Source organism: Taudactylus pleione, unplaced genomic scaffold (assembly GCF_031769625.1).
Source record: "Taudactylus pleione unplaced genomic scaffold, aTauple2 ptg000842l, whole genome shotgun sequence".
Lineage (NCBI taxonomy): Eukaryota > Metazoa > Chordata > Amphibia > Anura > Myobatrachidae > Taudactylus > Taudactylus pleione.
The window spans coordinates 959,449-972,243 of NW_028285244.1; the positions used below are offsets into that span (position 1 = coordinate 959,449).

At 46.6% G+C, this 12,795-nt stretch overlaps 1 protein-coding gene across 3 annotated transcripts in view; it reads right to left on the reverse strand.

Moving 5' to 3' along the window:
- The window catches only part of SGCG (sarcoglycan gamma), a 344,151-nt gene that overhangs the window by 70,031 nt on the left and 261,325 nt on the right, over positions 1-12,795 (reverse strand). The window lies entirely within an intron of this gene.

Below are 12,795 nucleotides of genomic sequence, written 5' to 3' on the forward strand. Positions count from 1 at the left end.
CCCATCTAGGAGTGACACTGCAGTGGCAGACAGGATGGCAGTTTGAAAATCTAGGCCCCAAACAGTACATAATGCAAAGAAAAAAAAGAGGTGCAAGATGGAATTGTCCTTGGGCCCTCCCACCCACCCTTATGTTGTAAAACAGGACATGCACACTTTACCAAACCCATCATTTCAGTGCCAGGGTCTGCCACACGACTGTGGCTGAAATGATTGGTTCGTTTGGGCCCCCACAAAACAAGCTGGCAATTAATCTGTCCCTGCACAAACTGGCTCTACGGAGGCAAGATGTCGTCCTCATCCTCCTCATCCACCAATTCCTCACCCTCTTCAGTGTTGTACATCCTCATCCTCACAGAGTATTAATTTGTCCCCACTGGAATCCACCACCACAGGTCCCTCTGTACGTTCTGGAGGCTGGTCTCCCTGGAAGAGTTGATAATTCATTTTGCTGAACATCATCTTCTCCACATTTTGTGGAAGCAACCTCCTACGCCTTTCGCTGACAAGGTTCCCGGCTGCACTAAACACTCTTTCGGAGAACACACTGGAGGGGGGGCAACTCAGGTAAAATAGAGCCAGTTTGTACAGGGCCTCCAAATTGCCTCTTTTTCCTGCCAGTACAGGTACGGACTGTCTGACATGCCTACTTGGATGCTGTCACCGATGTAATCCTCCACCATTCTGTCAATGGTGACAGTATCATATGCCTATGGTGCTACTTTGTTGATGCATGTGCGGCTACAGTGCACACAAGTCACAAACAAAGAAAAATATATATATATTTTTTTTTTCAGGCACTTACACCACCTTTCAACAGATGAGCCAGACGGCCCTTTACTTATGACACAGGCACACGCTTGGCGCTACTTTGTTGATGCACGTGCAGCTACAGCACACACAAGTCACAAACACAGAAAAATATTTTTTTATTTTTTTTGGAGAGCACTTTTGGGGTTATACCACCCTTCAACAGACGAGCCAGCCGGCCCTTAATTTATGACACAGGCGCACGCTTGGCGCTGCTACTTTGTTGATGTACGTGCGGCTACAGCGCACACAAACAGAAAAAAAAGAATTGTTTTTTTTTTGCACTTGGGGGGGAGCACCCTTGATGGACAGAGCACCCCCTGGACAACACTACAGCACCTCTTTAGGAATACAGCCTTTATGGGATACTGCACATAAGTCACAAACACAGAAAAAAATATTTTTATTATTTTTTCCGGCACTTTGGGGGTTACACCACCCTTAACTGACGAGCCAGCCGGCCGTTTACTTATGACACAGGTGCACGCTTGGCGCTGCTCCTTTGTTAATGCACGTGCGGCTACTGCGCATAGATTTCACACACAAACACAGAAAAAAAAGAAGAATTGTTTATTTTTTGTGGAGCACACTTTGGGGGTTACACCACCCTTTAACAGACTTATAACACAGGCGCACGCTTGGCGCTGCTCCTTTGTTGATGCACATGCAGCTACAGCGCAATTCACAACACAGAAAGGAAGAATTTTTTATTTTTTTTGAAGTGCACTTTGGAGGTTACGCCAAGAGATGAGCCAGCCGGCCCTTTACTTATGACACAGGCGCACGCTTGGCGCTACTCCTTTGTTGATGTACATGTAGCTACAGTGCACACAATTCACAAACACAGAAATAAATGTTTTTTTGCACTTTGGGGGAGCACCCCTGATGGACAGATCACCCCCTGCACAACACTACAACACCCCTTTAGGACTACAGCCTTTATGGGACACTGCACAACACAGCCCAGCCAGTTCCCACCCTCCCTCTTCACTGTCCACAGCCGGAGTGAGAAATGGCGCCAACGCGGGGACCTTTTATAGAGTCCAAAACCTGCGAGATCCGGAAGGCGGGATGATGATGTTTTGCCTCGATTTCAGTTCCGAGTCAGGCGGGAAAACCCGAGCTGGACTCGGTTCCCGACTCGGATCTGGGGGGCTCGGATTTCAGAAATCCGAACCCGCTCATCTCTAAAATATACAGCAATCATCAATTAAACACCATGGGCCTGATTCAGAGCTGTACACTGATGCCACAGCTGTGAATGTGTACGGAGCAGCACTGCAAAAATATGCAAATGCCGCAGCCGCTGGGAGATGTATTGAGACGCCTGCCTGTGGCTTTGCAAAGCCAAGCATCTACTGCACGTACAAGGATTGGTCGCAGCCCATTTGATGTTTGCAGTACTAAGTAACTCTATGGCTGAGCAGAATGGCCACGGGAACTGAGACTCTGGAGCTATATGTCTAACATACGGGATCACAGATGCAGGATGTGACACGCCCCCGAAACAGTTGTGACGTTTGCACTCTTAGCAGACACTCCCCGTTACCTTCCCCAAACATTTTCCTGACTGTAACACGGCGAATAAATACTAGCTGCGAGCGACTATAATAATGTACCTTGACACATGCGCAGTGCGACACAGACGTATACACAGACGGCCCATACCCGCTCAACTGCGAAAACATCACCAGTTCACAGGGCACCAAAAAGTCTAGTTACGGCTCTGCATAATACTCAGTAAAAACAAATGGAAACCAAGGCACATCAGTGCAAACCCAAGGCATTGTACACTGCACAAACCGGGGCTGGCTGCGAGACGCACGCAAAGTGACTGCAGCTGCGGGCAGCCGTGGAATGAGATTCACTACCGTATGCTAATGCCAAAAACCGTAGGGCTAATGCAGGCATTCGTGCATCTGCAAGTGGAAACCCGTGCTGCGCATTGATTTTACTCCAGCTGCTGCAACTGTCATCACCAGTATTGACACTTGTACCAGCACCGTGCTAGAGAACCATCAGAAAGGGTCTTCCCCCCCTAGCCGTGTGCGGCACTCAGAATTGCACGGAGCGCCCACTACACTCCCATGACTCTCACACAAGTCAGCGATGTTCCATGTGTATGCATTGTTGCCACCCAAAAATATTCAAATTCATCAATAGACAGATCCGACTGAGGGCCTGGATACATTACAGATTGCAACTACGATTGCAATAGCGATTACGCACGCAGTCTCGCTGTGATAGAATGCTAATCCATTGCAATCGCTATGCCGTTGCTGCACTACATAAGGACGCCACTTTACCTTACACACATCCTTAGCAAGACTGCGAAACCATCGGTAACATCAAGTACCATCGAAACCTCAAGCACACTTGCACAGCTCTCTCCTTACTCAGAAATTGCTATCCTTGTTGCACGCAGTGAGGGCCTGATTCATTACGGATCGCAACTGCGATTATGAACGCAATCAGCATTCTGCGCATGTGTATGCATAGCAGTGCGCATGCACGAACCAGCCACTGCGATCAGTACTGCGATCTCAGTGACTACACAGATCCATCGTAGAGTGATTATCGACTGCGATGACGTACGCAACTTCTGTACTCACAGCGTGCAACGAGATTAGCAATTCCTGAGTAAGGTCAGGGCTTGTGCAAGTGTGCGTGAGGCTGCGATGGTACTCGATGTTGCCGATGGTTTCGCAGTCTTGCTAAGGATGTGTGTAAGGTAAAGTGGGCGTCCTTATATTGTCCTGCAACGGCATAGTGATTGCAGTGAATTAGCATTCTATCGCAGTGAGACTGTGTGTGTAATCGCTATTGCAATCGCAGTTGAGATCCGTTCTCAGGCCCTGAGTACAGAAGCTGCATACGGTATCGCAGTGGATAATTTATGCACGACCATGCAACAGCATTCAAATGCACTGGCACGCCAGTATTTTACCGACCCCGCGTCACCACCCCCCAAACGGTATGCCCTGTCAATCACTCTGCGATGGGTCTGCATAGTCACTGCGATTGCAGTCCTGATCGCAGTGGCTTGTTCGCGCACTGCTATGCATACACATGTGCAGAACGCAACAATCGGCCAATGTTTAGTTCAGGCTCATGAACATTTTCTAGTGATAGCTAATTTGCTACAGTAGGTCCCACAACGGGTTGGGTACACGGTGCCGGCTCTCAGAATTTCGTCGGTCAGAATCCCAACAGGATTAGGATACAGACACCTCGCAGTAAGTAGCCTTAACCTATTCCTAAACCTAACCCTCCCTCCCTGCGGCCTAAACTTAACCCCTCCCTCCCTTGAAGCCTAACCTTAACCCTCCCCCCATAGTCCAACCTTAACCCCTAACCCTCCCTCTAATTCCACTGCTTACCGTCGGGATGCTGACTCCGGGATTTAAACTACATCCCCTCAACACTAAACAGGTCAGTATCGTAAGTCCATTTGTATATTGTAGTAGTACAGATTCATGAAAGTAATTTCAAAGGGAAATGAGATAAAACTTTCTTGTATACCAGGTAAAATACAATAATTTAATTATTCATGATATTTCCTTAAGGAGAAAAAAAAATATTGAAGTCAAAAGACAGATCAACACTTGATGCCCAAAGCACACATTGGCAAAAGTTAATTGCTTGGTGGAAATGTCAATTATAGTTTAATGAATTTCACTATAAAATATGGTCTGCAATCAGGCATGTTCTAAATAAGACTGAAAACACATTGCGTGGGACTTGGAGGCATAATTCTCAAAAGATACAATAATATACTACGGAACTGTAGTAATCACCGGGGCTGAAGAAAGTGATGAAGTTACCAAAATGTTTTGGCTGAGGTCGGCAGTTCTTGATTAAAGATCTCATGGAGATGAAGAGTACACCTGAGGCCAAGCAGACAACTAAGTTTGCTGTAAATTAGTTACATGAATCAAAGTGTATTTCCCAAACATTTCCATCCGCGTCACGTTTCTTACACTGTACACAACAAGTAGTTGATGGTGGCTTCGAAGTGCTACACCCTATACAGTAGATATAAATGGTAATAACGTAATGTACATTATTACTATTTATATCTACTGTATAGGGTGTAGCGCTTCGAAGCCACCATCAACTACTAAACTTTTAAGGAGAAGGGACATCTCTACCCTCAAAGCAGCTCCCCCATACAATACTACGGTCATCTGGAGCGCAAGGTTGTCCTTTTATACCACTGTACACAACAAGTCCGGAACATGCCCCCTCGTGTCTAGTACTGTATACCAGGGATATAAAGGAGGTATTGGCAGGCGATACACTTCTGACCATGCTGCCTAAACAGTGATCTACTTACGTGTGCAAAACAACCAGATTTCCAATTTAGAATTAATTTCTGATTGGGAATGTTAAATAATGCAATCAGCCAATGACAGGCAGGCATGTGTGTGTGCTGTTTTTGGCCAATCAAAATAATTGGTCCCCACATTGTTGTTGGATCTGTTTGACAGATAATTAAATCTTAACCACTGTCCAGCAATGTGTGGAAACAGGGGAATTTCTGAGTAATTGCCAGCAGACGCAGACCCTCCCAGAGACGCATTTATGCCTTTCAGTAGCGATGTCAGCTTGCAGGCGCAAATACTTGTTAAAGATGATGGATGATGATGGTGGCCGCTTATGATTGGCTGAAGTATGCCTGATGTACTGTAAATGCTGCTGGTGCAGAGGATAAGCATTTGTCTAACTTTCAATATCGGCACAATTGCATTGATTTGTGAATTTATTTCTGTTTTTTTTTATTTTTTAAACAAATGCATTCAAAGACAACACCAGTCCCAAAATGAGAAGGTAGATCATAATAATGAGGATCATTCATCTAGATCCAGAGGTCCTACTGTTCCGGCTTCTTCTATAACACCACTATTATAATGTCCAACCAGCTTCAACAAGTAACCAAATATTACAACCAACTTTATACAAAACACTCTCAATACTTTAATGTGTAGACCAGATAACACCTTAAGGTGAGATGTCAGGATCCGTTCCTTTGCCAAGCTCTTGTGAAAGTAAAGCTGTGTCTCCTCCTGAGGCTGCATTATCAATAACGGAAAACGTTAGTCGCATGTGATTGGTCTTAGGGGGCACATCCACTAGCAGGCATAGAAACGGCTGCATGATTACAACATTGTAATCGTGCAGTCGTTTCACAGTCTGTGCTGTGCCTATACTGAATGATCAGTCGTTCAGTGTAGGCACATCATTCATCCACCAACATGCTCAACTGTTATCGTCAGGTTGACCAGCATGGGCAGAACTATGGGAGACAATGGAGGCACCTGCCGCCACGCTCCAGTTCTAAAAGGGTACCTCCTCCATTGCCCTCAACATATTCACCCCACTTAGGGCTGTAACTATGTACCCGGAGTGTACCATCAGGGCCGCCCAATATATGGCACCCCTTCCCGGCACCTGAGAAGCCACCATACACTAGTGGAGAGCTCCGTGTCAGACCATCAGCTGCTGCCTTCATCTATCTATAGCCTGTCTGCATGTGAATTGCTACATTACAGTGCCAACGGCTGTGACGGGGGGTCTGGGATGAACATACACCACTGTTGACCAGCATGTTAGGGGCGATGATTGATGTCAGAAAAGACCAGCAGGAAGGCGCATCGCTGGTGGTTTCCGACATTTACATCCCCGATGTGTGCCCGATTACTGAGCGATTGCATGATTACGGTGTCGTAATCGTGCAATCGCTCAGTAATGTCACGCAGTGGATACGCGGCATAAGCATGTAGCATAAAGCGGTCTAAGAGAAGACAAGCATTCCATGATGCACACTAACTGTCGTGAACATATAAAATTTAACCTTTTATTGGTCATGACTGAAATGGCAAATATAAAAAAAAAACATAGGTGATGAAAAATAAGAAAATAAAATAAAAAAATTACCGGTATATGGAAAACGTATAAATGTTAAAAGACGAGTCTTACTGGCAGCTAAGAGCAAGTTATAATCTCAAATTCCTCCTAAACTGAAAGAATAATTATTACCCAAATGAGTATTAGGAAAACAAGAAGCAGTCTCTATTGTTGACCAGTAATAATTAGTAAAAAAGAATATGCCAAAATAATTGCTTTGGAACCGAAGACCCAAATTGAAATTGGCAGTATAAATGAATGGAAGACAGGAATAAAAATAAGTTACAGTATGTGGTAGTTTATATATTTAGCTACCCATAATGTATATCTGACCCTATTGCATCTGTTGACTAAAAAAATCGACAGGTACAAAAGGTCGACCCACAAAAGGTTGACATGGATGTAGGTTGACAGGTACAAAAGGTCTACATGGGTATGGTCGACACAATAATGGTTGACATTTTTTTTTTCCGTTTTCTAACCCTAATCTTCACTCTAACTCTAATCCTAATCCTCCCTAGTGCCTAACTGTAACTGTCGGGATAAGTGCCTCACACTAACCGTCCCTCCTAGTACTTAACCCTAAACAACGGGGTAAGTTCCTAAACCTAAAAACAAAAAAACGAGTAGACCTTTTTTGTGTCAACAATTCCCATGTTGACCTTTTGTACCTCTCTACCTAAACCCATGTCGATCTTTTGTACCTGTTGACCTAGTCAACCTATGGACTGTCAACCATCTGGTGTCAACCTATTGCTTGCAAGCCTTTTTACTGTTGACCTTTCACCCGGAACCCGCACATGTAGGGGTTATCTGTAAAAAGATATCACCTGTCTTGTTGATAAAACAACATAGTAGCCTCAGTCAGTTCTATTAGTTTTTACACTGACTGTGATATATATCAGGGTCTACCTGTACAGTACAGTATGTAAAGTTCTGCATGGACTTCATAGAGGGGAGCTAGTTAGTAGCATAGCTTATGGAGGTTATGTGGGTGGTTCAGGAATTTGATACGTTTGCCTGAAGAGTTGAGTTTTTCAGGGAAAGCCTGAAGGCTAGAAAAAAAGTCTTAGGGGTATATTTACTAAAGTGCAGGTTTTTAGAAGTGGAGATGTTGCCCCTAGCAACCAATCAGATTCTAGCTATTATATTCTAGAAGGTGCTAGACAGGGGCGTAACTAGAACTTATTGGGCCCCATAGCAACATTTTTAAGGGGCCCCCCTAACTTAGGTCTTACACAATAACCACAGTAGTTCCCCTAAAACATTAAATGCCCACTGTAATGGTGCCCCTTATGCAATGCCCACTGAAATGGTACAAGTTACGCAGTGCCACCAGTAGTGAGCCCCCTGTAGTTGCCCCCAGTTATGAGCCCCCTGTAGTGCTCCCAGTAGTGAACCACTTGTAATTGCCCCCAGTAGTGAACCCCTTGTAATTGCCCCCAGTAGTGAGCCCCTTGTAGCAGCTCCCAGTAGTGAGCCCCCTGTAATGCCCCCAGTAGTGAGCCCCTTGTAACTGCCCCCAGTAGTGAGCCCCTTGTAGCTGCTCCCAGTAGTGAGCCCCCTGTAAAGCCCCCAGTAGTGAGCCCCCTATAGCTGCCCCCAGTCATGAGCCCCCAGTAGCTGCCCCCAGTAGTGAGATCCCAGTAGCTGCACCCAGTAGTGAGATCCCAGTAGCTGCCCTCAGTAGTGACCCCCTGTAGCTGCCCCCAGTAGTGAGATCCCTGTAGCTGCCCCCAGTAGTGAGATCCCAGTAGCTGCCCCCAGTAGTGAGCCCCCTGTAGCTGCCCCCAGTAGTGAGCCCCCTGTAGCTGCCCCCAGTAGTGAGATCCCAGTAGCTGCCCCCAGTAGCTGCCCTCAGTAGTGACCCCCTGTAGCTGCCCCCAGTAGTGAGCCCCCTGTAGCTGCCCCCAGTAGTGAGATCCCAGTAGCTGCCCCCAGTAGTGACCCCTTGTAGCTGCCCCCAGTAGTGAGATCCCAGTAGCTGCCCCCAGTAGTGAGCCCCCTGTAGCTGCCCCCAGTCATGAGCCCCCTGTAGCTGCCCCCAGTAGTGAGATCCCAGTAGCTGCCCCCAGTAGTGACCCCCTGTAGCTGCCCCCAGTAGTGAGCCCCCTGTAGCTGCCCCCAGTAGTGAGATCCCAGTAGCTGCCCCCAGTAGTGAGATCCCAGTAGCTGCTCCCAGTAGTGACCCCCTGTAGCTGCCCCCAGTAGTGAGCCCCCTGTAGCTGCCCCCAGTAGTGAGATCCCAGTAGCTGCCCCCAGTAGTGAGATCCCAGTAGCTGCCCTCAGTAGTGACCCCCTGTAGCTGCCCCCAGTAGTGAGCCCCCTGTAGCTGCCCCCAGTAGTGAGATCCCAGTAGCTGCCCCCAGTAGTGACCCCTTGTAGCTGCCCCCAGTAGTGAGATCCCAGTAGCTGCCCCCAGTAGTGAGCCCCCTGTAGCTGCCCCCAGTAGTGAGATCCCAGTAGCTGCCCCCAGTAGTGAGATCCCAGTAGCTGCCCTCAGTAGTGACCCCCTGTAGCTGCCCCCAGTAGTGAGCCCCCTGTAGCTGCCCCCAGTAGTGAGATCCCTGTAGCTGCCCCCAGTAGTGAGATCCCACTAGCTGCCCCCAGTAGTGACCCCTTTTAGCTGCCCCCAGTAGTGAGATCCCAGTAGCTGCCCTCAGTAGTGACCCCCTGTAGCTGCCCCCAGTAGAGAGCCCCCTGTAGCTGCCCCCAGTAGTGAGATCCCAGTAGCTGCCTCCCCTCCCCCCGCGCGCGCGCGCGCACACACACACACACACACAAACAAAAAAAACCACTTACCTTTATCCGCGTCCCGTGAAGCAGCCGTCCGCCCCGGCGCCCGCTCCTCGGCACTATGGGAGTGACGTCATGACGTCACTCCCATAGTGCACTGCGGGACCCGGAGGTTTGAGTAGGAGCCGGGCGTCCGCTGGTAATACAGTCTCAGCGGGCGCCCGGCATATGGAGGGTGCAGGGGGTGCGATCGCTGGGCCGCCTGGCCCCTTAAGCCGCCGGGCCCCATAGCAACCGCACCCCCTGCACCCTCCATAGTTACGCCACTGGTGCTAGATAGATGTTAAGTAGAGTCTGATTGGTTGCTATGGGCAACATCTCCACTTCTAAAAACCCACACTTTAGTAAATATACCCCTTACTGTGTGTGGGAGGGCATTCCACAGAGTGGCTACAGCCCGACAAAAGTCAGGTAACCGAGAATGGGAGCAAGTAGATGAGAGACGCAGACTTCAGACTTTGCGCTCATTGGAGAGGTTGAGCTGGGCGCTTTAGAGATAAGAAAAGAGATGTATGTTGGTGTAGTTTGGTTAACAGCATTATGTGTCAGAAGTATTTTATATTGAATTTGGTCAAATTCAAGTAACCAATGAAGGGACTAGCAAAGGGGAAAGAAGAAGGTTTAGTGAGGAAAATAACTCTGGCTGCTGCATTCAAAATAGATGGTATATGTAAGTCTGTTTAGGGGAAGATCAGTAAGGAGACTATTGCAAAAGCAGTTCGGGAGATAATGAGTGCATGAATTAGAGTTTTTGCAGTGTCTTGTGTGAGATATGAGCAGCAAAGGACAGTTCAGAGTCAAAGATGACACCTATACAGTGAGCTTGTGGGGTAGGGTTTATTGTCATGTTGTCAGCAGAGATAGAGATGTCAAGTTGGTAACTACTATTGGCCAATGGGAATATTATTAACTTTTTGAAAGAGTGCGTTTGAGGTGGTGAGAGGACATCCAAGATGGAATGGCAAAAATTCAGTAATATAGGCCAACACAAATGATAAGGGATCTGGATAGGATCAGAAATGTGGGTATCATTCAATACAGATGATAATGAAAACTGAAAGAGCGGTTTTGTTTTCCAAGAGAGGCGGTATAGATAGAGTAAATCACAGACCCTAGGCCTGAGTCGTATGGTACTCCAAATGATAGAGGAGGCAGAGAGGAGGTGGATCCAGAGAAGCGAACACTGAAAGAGCGATTTGATAAGTAAGATGGCACCCAGGATAGTAACTACTATAATGAACATTTTTTTTCATGATGTAACCAACAATAGCAAAAAGAAGATTGTGGCAGTACTAGTACTACCCCAATTCTAAGCTAGCAACCATAGACAGCCAGCAGCAGAGCTTCCGCTGGTGACAGCACAGCAGTAGCCCTTACAATGTAGGGAGAAGTCATATGTGCAATAGAAATAGCCATATTTCTGCCTTTCATAAATAGACTCGCAAGTCTGGTCTAGACAGATATTCCAGGCATGATGCGTTCTCCATATGCTTGCTTATTATTTATTATGTCTTTAGGCCACTTTTCTGAATTTAATTTAATTCTTGAATCAAAGTAAATAACAAAACAAAAGATGAGACTAAACGTAGAGAGCAGAAATAAAATTGAATCCTCATCTGGAAATGCTTCTCTTTGTTTTAGGCCTATATTATATAATCTTGCTGTTTTATCCTCTCTCGCGCCTAGTGATCTCTTACTGAAGCTGTCCTATATTTCTCATTTATAGTACCGGAGCGGAGTATATTTTCTTCTTACAATGATTTGCAGTAGTTTTGCGGCTAATAAATAGTAATTTGTAGAGTAAGCAAGTTTCTGCGTGTTTAATCGATCTTCAGCTCCATGTAAATAGATGGCACATTAAACTGACACATTCCTTCGAACGCTCTGCGCTGTACTTGTGATATTCTGAGCTTCCCTACCTAATGATTTAGTGCGGTATGCAGTGTTCGCTTTGTGCAGTAGTTACTTTATAGCCTATTCAAATTTATCATCTTGAGAATTGCAAAATTACTAAAAAGAGAATTGAAAAAAGCTGACATATGAAACATGTAAAAAACGTAAAAGAGAAGCAAGAATAATCAGTTCTGTTAATTACGCAAGTTGTATAACGGGGACCTGACTAATGTTTGGAAGCAACCTACCTGGCTGAAGAAGCCAATTCAGAGTAAACCAACTAATTAGATGCTTGGATAAAAGTTGGTCTAGTGTATGGCATACATGCCTACCCTCCCGGAATTCGCGGGAGGCTCACGATTTTTCGGGTAACCCTTTGCACCCACAGAAGGGTAGGCACTTCTCCCGCATCCTGCCCACTTCCTAGTGAAGTGGGCAAAATAAGAAGAATTTTCTTGCGGACCAGTACGGCCGCTAGTAGGGGGAGTGACCTAATGATTCTATGAGAATCGTGAAATTTTGGCCCCATCCCTTATTTAAAAATGCGCTGTACGCAGCAAATTGCCACGAGGGGGCAGGGCTTAATGACAAGATCCATCCAGCCACGCCCCCAACACCTCCCACCTGCTTCTCGGCAAGTATGGTGTATGGCCATCTTATACAAAACAGATCTAAACAACTTGTCTGTACGACCATTTTTGTCTGTTTTCTGGTGTTTGGGAGCAAATACCTGATTGTCATTTGCTCCTATACTGTACATTACTAGATTTTCATTCCAACCAACCATTTAGTTAGATGGTTGGAGGAAGGTTGGTCTGGTGTATGGCCAGCTTTAGATGTACCTTGTGGAACACACACAAGTGGGATAATAATTAGTACAGTTGGCTATGAAATTGCTTAGACTGATTATTGATCCTCTTCTGCTCCTAGGAAAGAGAGCCACTAAACAGGTTTGAGGTCCAACTACCTCAACCACTACAGAGTCTTTTTCGATGCTACAATATTTGCCTCGATTGCCAAAGGAACATGGGGTTCGATTCAATTCAGTGCGACGCTGAATATCCCCGGGAGGGAGCTCCTAGAGCTATTCAATTCACTGCGGTTTGGTCCAACTAAATGATTTCTTCCCGCACCCCCCTGAGGATGCGAGGAGAAATCTGACAAAAGTGCCGAATGTGAGGCTGTTTTCCAGCTTAGCGCAGCGCTAACAGCCTTGCGGCCGGCACTTTAGTCGGAGAATGCCGGTTCTCGCAACTTAAAACCTATGTTGAGTCGCAAGAACCTGCATTCTTAACTGGCAACTGTCGGACCAGACAGCGCGCTGAACTGAATAGCTCTGGGAGCTCCCTCCCGCTGCTATTCAGAATCACGCTGAATTGAATCGAACCC